This window comes from Peromyscus leucopus, chromosome 19, assembly GCF_004664715.2.
Source record: "Peromyscus leucopus breed LL Stock chromosome 19, UCI_PerLeu_2.1, whole genome shotgun sequence".
NCBI lineage: Eukaryota > Metazoa > Chordata > Mammalia > Rodentia > Cricetidae > Peromyscus > Peromyscus leucopus.
In genome coordinates, this window is record NC_051079.1 from 48,877,618 (window position 1) to 48,886,742 (window position 9,125).

The window sequence follows — 9,125 nt, forward strand, 5'->3', positions numbered from 1 at the left end:
AGAGGGCCTGATCCAGCTGGGGGGCCCTCAGGCTTTGGTTCATAGTTCATGTGTTTCCATTCATTTGGCTATTTTTTTTCAATAATTGAGTAAAACCGAAATTTATTATAAGCCACAGTCATCCTAGGGACCTCCATGCTATATATATAGCCTCCATGGTTCTATGGGTTGTGGTCTGATTGTTCTTAATTTTATATCTAGAATTCACTTATGAGTGAGTACATACCATGACTATCTTTCTGGGTTTGGGTTATATCTTATTTTTAATTCTTATTTTATTTATATTTTTTTTTCTCTCTTCTTACTCCTCAGGTCCTTTGTGTATACATTATGGCTTGTGGTTTAGTGTTTTTGTGGGATTCCTGAGTGTATGAATGAGCCCTTTCCCTACCGTTTGCTTGTTTGGTCCTATTCCAGTGTATTAGTAGTTTTTCTTTTTTTCTTATTATGTTTTACTTTATTGCAGTATATTTTATTATTATCCCTTAGAAGCTTGTTTGTTTTCTAAAGAGAGACAGGAAGGGGGTGGATCCGGATGGGAGGGGAGGTGGAGAGGAACTGGGAGGAACAGAGGGAGGGGAAATTGTAATCAAGATACATCATATGAGAGAAAAAAAAATCTATTTTCAATAAAAGAGAAAAATATTTGTACTCCCAAACAGGCACATGACTTGATGGTTCCTGCTCTGTCTTCTTGATCCTAAAAATGATTGTGTGAGAGGGGACCGTTGAAGGCTTGGAGCCCAGGCCTGGAGCCAAGAAAACCTAATTTCAAAAAAAAAAAAAAAAATGTAAGGCTTTTTGAGTCAGGGTCTCATGTAGCCCAGTCTGACTTGAGCTCCCACACAGCCACTCTTGACCTTGACTTCTTGACCCTCCCTCCCATCTCCCCCTCCCAAGTATCAGGAGTACAGGTGCTGCTCCACCGTGCCCAGCTGCTGATTTGAAATTTTGATTCTGTGATCAATTTGCTGGCTTTCCCAGCATGCTAATCTAACCGCCTTTATTGGGTCCTCAGAAGATTTCATCAGAGAATGTCTAGTAGAGTACCTGGAACATAATAAGCTCTTGTCTGTTTTTTTGGTTTTGGGGGGAAGGGGTTTGCTACTATTTTTGGTTAAACTAGAAAACTAGTTATTATCATTGGCCAAGCAGATGAAAAGTTATATAAGGGTATTTGCTGATTGATTTAGTTGTAACCATTTAAATTCGGGTAAATAGAGTCAGAATTGCTACTCATGACTAAAATGATAATCGTCATCATTATCATCATCATCATCATCACTGGTAATAAGAACTATGAACTATAACCTGAAATTGCAGCTATTGCCTCAAAAATCGAACTGAGAGAATGAGAAAGACTGAGTGCTGGGGATGTAATTCAATCCAGTCATAATGGAGACTGATTCTTTTTTTGGGTAGTATTGTCACAAGAGCTAATATATTTTTCTTCTCTACCTCCACCTTGGCTTAAGGCACTCTGAATTGGATTCCTGCCACTTGATTAAAATGAATGGTTTTTTAGCCCTTGGAAGGAAGCAGGTCACTGGGAGTCAGCACGGACTAATAAAAGGGTTAAGAAAAAAAAAAAAAAAAAAAAAAAAAAAAAAAAAAAAAAAAAAAAAAAAAACAGGTCATGCCAGACTATCCTCATTCCCTTCCTGACAGTCAGCTGCATCAGTAGATCAAAGGAATGTTGTAGCCTATGTAGTCCAGCAATCTGGCCCAGCCAGGTCTTGTGATTCTCTCAGGACATCCTTAAAAACAAGAAAAAAAAAATGTGGTTGTGGAAGCTGGGGGAAAACACACTGAAAGGCAGTCATGTGCACTTAAAAAATGAAAAAACTTGCCAAGCAAGATGTGCCCCCTGGTGCAGCAGTGGTGTGACAGTTAGTGAGTGACCAACTAATTTCTGATTGCCTGTGAGGTCCGCCCCATAGGAACTAAGGCCTGGCACTGTAACCCTGTCAAAAGCCCATGGCTAGGAAGGTCATAAGCTCTAGTGGGGATCCTACTACTTTTGCTTTATTAAATAAACATGTTGTCAAACTGCCTTCTAAATATTTACGTCTATACCCATACATTAGTGCTGTTCTCAACCTTAGCAAGAGAAGCTTCTTTCTACAGTGGGCCAAAGTGAACGCAGAGACTCATCACTGATGGCTGAGGATAAGTGACTGCTGAGTCCTAAATGCGTCATCCAGATCACACTCTGCAGGGATCAGGGACCACGGCAGAAGAGAGTAAGAGCTGGAGGAGGGGGAGGGGCGCTGTGAAAAGTCTGCTCTGGACAGGACGTGCCTGAATGATATGCATTCACAAACTCACAGCAGCTGGGGGCCACCCACACAAGCTCAAGACAGTCAACATTCCATCCCTGGTCAGTCGGGGAGCGGATCATGAGGCCCCACCCTTAGAAGAATTATTGGCAGTTGTTGCCTTTTTTTTCCCAGGGGTGTGGCTACTGGCAGGTTGCACATGCTCCAAAGGATGGCTACATACACATGCACATGCAGGTGCAACTAACTAAACACCAAGGAGTATTAAAAAACAGGGAGGTAGCTGGGCGGCGGCGGCAGCAGCGCATGCCTTTAATCCCAGCACTTGGGAGGCGGAGCCAGGCGGATCTCTGTGAGTTCGAGGCCAGCTTGGTCTACAGATTGAGATCCAGGACAGGCATCAAAACAACATGAAGAAACCCTGTCTTGAAAAACCAAAAACAAACATACAAACCCAGGGAGACATAAGTAGGAAGGGGTTTGGGTTCTAGAGAGAGTGAAAGGGAGAGTTAGGTGTAGGTATGATCAAGATACATTGTAGGCACATATGAAATGGTGAAATAGATTTTTATTTTTTAATTTTTTTTTAGTCCTAAAAAAAAAAAAAAGAACTGGTAAAAACTTCTTAGTTCTGTCCTATTTACCAATATCCACTAATTCCTCCAATGTTTCCTATCTCAGGGACCATCTGAGTTCAAATTCCACCTTTCCTCCTGGAGGAGTATGACAGACTCCTGACCGAATTCATGGCAGCCATGGTCTTTAAAACGTGACAGCTAGGACTCATTTTTGAGAAATATCTTTAATAGGGGCTGGAGAGATGGATGAGCTGTTAAGAGCACTGGCTGTTCTCCCAGAGGACTTGGGTTCAATTCCCAGCACCCACAGGGCAGCTCACAACTGTCTGTAACTCTAATCCCAGGAGATAAATACACCCTTCTTGCCTTCTCAGGACTAGGCACACACATGATGTATAGGCATACAAACAGGCAAAACACTCATACACACAAAAATAAATAAAATGTAAAAGTAGATATATCTGCAATAAAATCATAAGGGGAGACTTAGAGTTGGGCTGTATGCTCAAGGGGAGGTTTTGTGCCTAGCCTGTGCAGGGCCCTGAGTTTGATGCCCAACACACACACACACACACACACACACACACACACACACACACACACACACCACACACCCACAGAACAGAAAACCATGATATTGATCACCTCATTTCTCTACCTAAAAGACAGGGATTGTGAACATAGTCCACCTCACAAGCTTGGTGATCTGAGCTCAATCCCCGAAACCCATGTAATCTGTAACCCTAGCATTCTCATGTTGAGGTGCAAGGTGGAGCTTGGAGAATCACCTGGAAGCTCCCAGGACAGCCAACATGGAGAAACTGTCCTGGGAGATTTCAGCCATACACAGTGCAGAGGCAGAAACAAGAGACCCTGCCTCCCAAAAGTAGTAACCTGACCTCCATATGCATGCCATGGCATTTTCATGCAAGTGTGTGCACATGCATGTACACACACACACACACACACACACACACACACACACACACACACACAAATAAGTATTAAAAGTCAAAAAATCTAGACCAGTTTTCCTTGACTCCAATTCCCTTTCCAAGGAGTCAATCCTGTCCTCAATAACAAATGTATTTATTTGTTTTATTATGCAGTGGTTCATAAAACAAAATATAAACTTCTCCAGGGCAGGGGATCGTGTCTTATTTTTTTCATTAGCATATCACTTATTGTCTGCTCTAGAGTTAGCACAGGATATGTGTGCTGTTAATAAACTGAATAAGTGATATAGATGAACACAAAGAACCATGATGAAGTTCTCAATGACACTGCTGCAAGCAGAGTTAGACTAGTATGACCTTATACAAGTCTTTGGTTCTTCCTGGAAGACACCGGAAAATTTGAGGTCAGAAAAGGAATAGCAATTCCCTTGAACTTTATACAAGAGGGAACTAGATGTTATATACTCTCTATGGCTGTCTCTTTCTCTCAGAAAAATTACTTTGAGGTCTGACCATGCAGGAGCATGCATAATATTCTGCTATGGACGTACATATGTTGCTATAGATATACATATGTTATGGGTATGTTTGTCTGTACAATATGATTACCAACATACTGGATAAACAACGTGTTGTTTCCTGTTACCTAACTTGTTCCTCTCTTACCACAGAGCTGGACTTAGTAGTGGAATGTTTGGGTCACATGGCAGGGTTTCTTAGGTTTCTTAACTTACACGGAAATGCTAAGCTCTTTGTAAAGTCTTCTGGTTTGACATTCTCACTAGCAGTGAGTTCATCCGCTCTGCTTCCTGGTAACCATTAGCACAGTCCATCTTGTTCCTTTCTCTGGGGTTGATAACCATGAGTACCCTCTCGAGCACTTAACTGCTACTCATCTATTTTCTTGAACAACATCTTTAAATTTAAATTATATAGTAATTTCATTGATTAAATAAACTTATAATAAAATTATAAAATACAATTGAAAACTTAAATATAATTTCAATGTATGATATTTAAATTCTTAATGTTTAAATTATGAAAGAGGCACTTGTTCATGACAGAAGTAAGTAAACCACACAGAGGGGTATAAAGAAGAGGGCACAGTCCTCCACACTAACCACCACCCCACAGCACACAGGTAACCACAGGGTATGAGAATCATCAGAAACACATTCATATTAGGCACAGAACTTCCCCCTAGCAGGTTTTGATTCAGTGGGCTAGGCTGAATCAACTTAGCAAATGTCTAGGAGCTTTTGATGTATGTGTTCTATAAATCATTTCTTGAGAAATTCTGTTCTACTGGGAATGGAGTAAGTGGGTCTTGGGGAGGGATGATGGGGCACACACCAAGTTATCAAGTAAGGAGGAGACTTCTGCTGAAACGCAAAGCATATTTGCTATAGATTGTCCTCTAAAGAAAATTCAAAATGTTAGAAACCACTGTGTGTGTGGGGGTTGAGCAATAGTTCAGCTATTAAGAGCACTGGCTGCTCTTCCAGAGGACCTGCATTCAATCTCCAGCACCCATATGACAGTTCAAAACTAGCTTTAAAGCCAGTTCCAGGGGACCTGGTGTCCTCTTCTGGCTTCTGGGGACACTGCATACACGTGGTATACAGACATACAGGCAGGCAAAACATCCATATACACAACATAATAAAATAAAAGGAAAGAGCCAGGCAGTGGTAGCGCACGCCTTTAATCCCAGCACTCGGGAGGCAGAGCAGGGCGGATCTCTGTGAGTTCGAGGCCAGCCTGAGCTACCAAGTGAGTCCCGTGAAAGGCGCAAAGCTACACAGAGAAACCCTGTCTCAAAAAACCAAAAAAATAAAATAAAATAAAAGGAAAAAAATAACTGTGAAACAAAATCGTAGCATAAGTTACCAAAATAACCATGCTGAAGAAAAAGGGACCCCCATGAGTTAAGGAAACAGTGATACAGAGGTGGGAAAGAGCAAAGACATCACACACACACACACACACACACACACACACACACACACACACACTTTCTTCTCTTTGTAAATACAGGGCAGACAGGTGGTATGGGTCTTAACCCAAGTTAAACAACAGCAGCTATTTGCCCTTCCCTGGCTCTCCTTGGAAGGCTGAAAGTTAGAAAAAGGAGACCATACAGTATTTTTTTTTTTTTAAGAGCACGTCTTTTTATAGATCCGTGGGTCTGACCAGGCTGTGTCTTCATAATTCCAGATCCACAGATTTAAAGTTCTTCAGCCCGTCAATAAACAAGCACGAGGCTGTGGAGTGTCAAGCTTGATACATGCCACGCTGCTTTGGTGACAGCACTCGGACACACACCCCCTCCTCCACCGTTAAATAAAAAGCCATTGATTTGAGCTGGAGCAGAATCAACTGAGGCACTGTTTACCACGGTAATCCGCTGAGCCAAGGGAGATGCGAGCCAGCTGTTGGTGAATCCTGCGCCCTGGAAGAAATTCAATGAGCCTGTGTGTCTGAACAAGAATGGTGCTGCCAGGTCCCAGTTCATGTCCTCCTTTCCTCATTTAAAAACACGCCATAAGGTTCTGGCTCCACTGGAAAGAGGCAAGGGACGCCTAGGAGCCATCCTTGTCAGAATATCTGGTAGTTTCCATTTCCACTTTTGACTTTGGGTCATAGAGTGAACTGGGGGCTGGAGAGGGGCCAAGGTTAATAATGCTTGTTGCTCTTCCAGAGGACCTGAGTTCAATTGCTCTGGCCTATGGCATACAGCTCACGACCACCTGTAATCTCGAGCTCCATGGGGATAAAAGGCATCTGACCTCAGAGAGTACCTGCCCTGACATGCACATACCCGCGCACACACACACACACACACATAATTAAAATAAATAGAAGTACTTAAAAAAATAAAAGTGAATGGAGTTCTTCACTGTACCCTTATTTGATGTACTCTCACCAGGGTATGAGCTGTGTTTTGCTAGTCACGATATCATTGATTTTATTATAACTTTCATGGGTACATTTTTGTCTTTGGGGTGGTACATGTGAGTGGGGGGGGCAGAGGTCCTGGCAGGATGTCTTCCTCGGTCTCTCTCCACCTTATTTTATGGCAATCTCCCACTGAACCTGAAGTTCGCCTATTTGGCTAGGGTGGTCAGCCAGCAAGCCTCAGGGAGCCCTTTATCTCTGCCTGCCCCACCCCTTGGGCTGGAGTTACAGACTCCCGAGAAGGGCCGAGCTTTTAAGTGGATGTTGGGGATCCTATTTCAAGCCCCTCACACTTGCAAGGCTTTACGAGTCGCGCGACCTCCCCAGCTCCACTCATGTACACACTTTTTAAAGTTCCCGTGTTATTTTACTTTGGATAAAGCCCAGTTCCTTTCCAGGTCGTTCCTAACTGGCACAGTCGTGTTTGACGGCATTATCAGCATCAGCCCTTCGGTTGAGCATGCACTGCGTGCCAGGTGACCAGACTCTCCACTCAAAACAACCTGGAAGGCAAGGCGCTGGGCCTGGAAAAGGGCGAACTGGGCTTTCCCAGTTCACATAGGAGGTCAGGAGGCTGCCTGCTCCGCCACCGGCTCCCTCTCTGCAATGGAACGAGCTGTTCTCAGAAGTTCTGTCTGAATGTTCAGTGGACAGCTGTTCCTCCGGACCACTGACCTCCAGAGGGCCAAGAACCAGCACCTGCGCCTAGGGTGGGCTTCTCCACCTCCAACTGGCCAGCACGCAGGAGCCACAATTCTGCCTCCTGGACCCACAATTCTGCCTCCTGGACCCAGTTCTGATACCATTTTTCTATCGGGCCAATTCAATCAATCCATCTCGGATTTCTGATCCTTTCTTCCCTGGCCTTGCCGGTCTACTCAAAAGTGTAGTTTTTTTAGCCTGGATTCCTTACCGTCGTTTTGAATCTTTCCTTTGTTTTAATGAATGGCTTCTTATGAAAAGCCGCCTCACATCCAACACAGGCAACGAGATTAAAAAAAAAAAAAAAAAAAAAAAAAAAAATGCAAAACAGTAATCATTTGCTCTAGCCCAGCTTACCTTCCTGGACCTGTTTCCCACCCAGAAAGGGCGCGGTGAGGCCACCTGGATCGGGTGGCTTGAGCTCCTAAGAGTTTGGAGACCCAGCACCTTGGGGTCTGGTATCCGGCCTCACCCCGCCTCTCTGCCCCCCACCTCGCGCTCCTCATCTATCTGTCCAGCAGCTGTTTCCCCACTCCCGCCGCCCCCAACACACACACACACACACACACACCCCGCAGCCCTCCTGGGGGCATCGCATCGCCGGGCTGGACTCACCGCGCACGCGCCGGTAGCCCTCCGGTGTCAGTCGCGCCCGCCGGGCTCCGGCCGGCCGGGCCCTGGGAGGCTCGGCTGCCTGCTGTGCACGCGCAGGGCGCGCCCCCGCCTTTGTCAGTTGCCACTCTTAAGGCCAGGTTGTTTGCCGCGCGCGTTCCCTGAGTCACCCAGCAGCCGAGGGCGTGCCCCGGCCTGGCCTCTGCCGGTTGAGGGCGGGGCAGCGGTGTACCTGCCTACTCACCTGCCCGACCGCTCACAGGCACACACACACACACACACACACACACACACACACACACACGCACGCACGCACGCACACACACGCACTGGGAGGACGAGCCCGCTCGTGGGCCCTCTTCCTGGGAAAGGGTCTCTGTGCGGCGACCCAAATCACTGAGCTTGAGGGCCGTGTCTTAGTTTGCATGCTATTGCTGTGATTAACACCAGGACCAAACGTAACTTGGGGAGAGGACAGAGATGTCAAGATCATAGTCCGCCCTCAAAGGAAGTCAAGGCAGGAACTCAAGCAGGGCAGGGAGCTGGCGGCAGGAACTGAAGCTGAGACCGTAGAGGAATGCTGTTTACTTGCTTTCTCCCCAGCCTGCTTTCTCCTACGACCCCGGGTTTCAAGCATGTCACCGCCCACAGGGCTGGGCCCTCCGGCAGCAATCATTCATCAAGAAAATGCTCCCACAGACTTGCCTACAGACCAATCTGATGGAGGCATTTTCTCAGTTGAGGTTCCCTTTTTTTCCCAGATGACCTTAGTCTGTGTCAAGTCAACCAAAACCTAACCAGCTGGGACTTTAATTGTGAGTTCCCCTGTGGAACACCACTGGCTCTTGCCCCAAGGCTCTGTGCATGCAAAGCTACCAGCAGTTTCTTCTTGGACATGCTGGTATTTTATTTCATATCACACTCAGAGTCCCTTGTAGACATGAAGACGCAGAAGTTAATTCTACAGACAGGGTCTCCAGTAGCCTCAGCCTCCTGTCCTAGACATTGAACATTGGAAGTGCAAATTACTGTGAAACCAC

The 9,125-nt window shown here is 45.5% G+C and overlaps 1 protein-coding gene across 2 annotated transcripts in view; it reads right to left on the reverse strand.

Annotated features, from left to right (window-relative positions):
* Window positions 1-8,329, reverse strand: part of Arhgef37 (Rho guanine nucleotide exchange factor 37) — a 43,303-nt gene extending 34,974 nt beyond the window's left edge. Inside the window, exon 1 of one of the 2 annotated variants that reach the window (XM_028890092.2) lies at window positions 8,089-8,329. The gene's annotated coding sequence lies outside the window, so the exon portion shown is untranslated. The remainder of the gene's footprint in view (window positions 1-8,088) is intronic. The other variant, XM_037197163.1, reaches the window with a different exon arrangement.
* Between the last annotated feature and the right edge of the window lie 796 nt (window positions 8,330-9,125).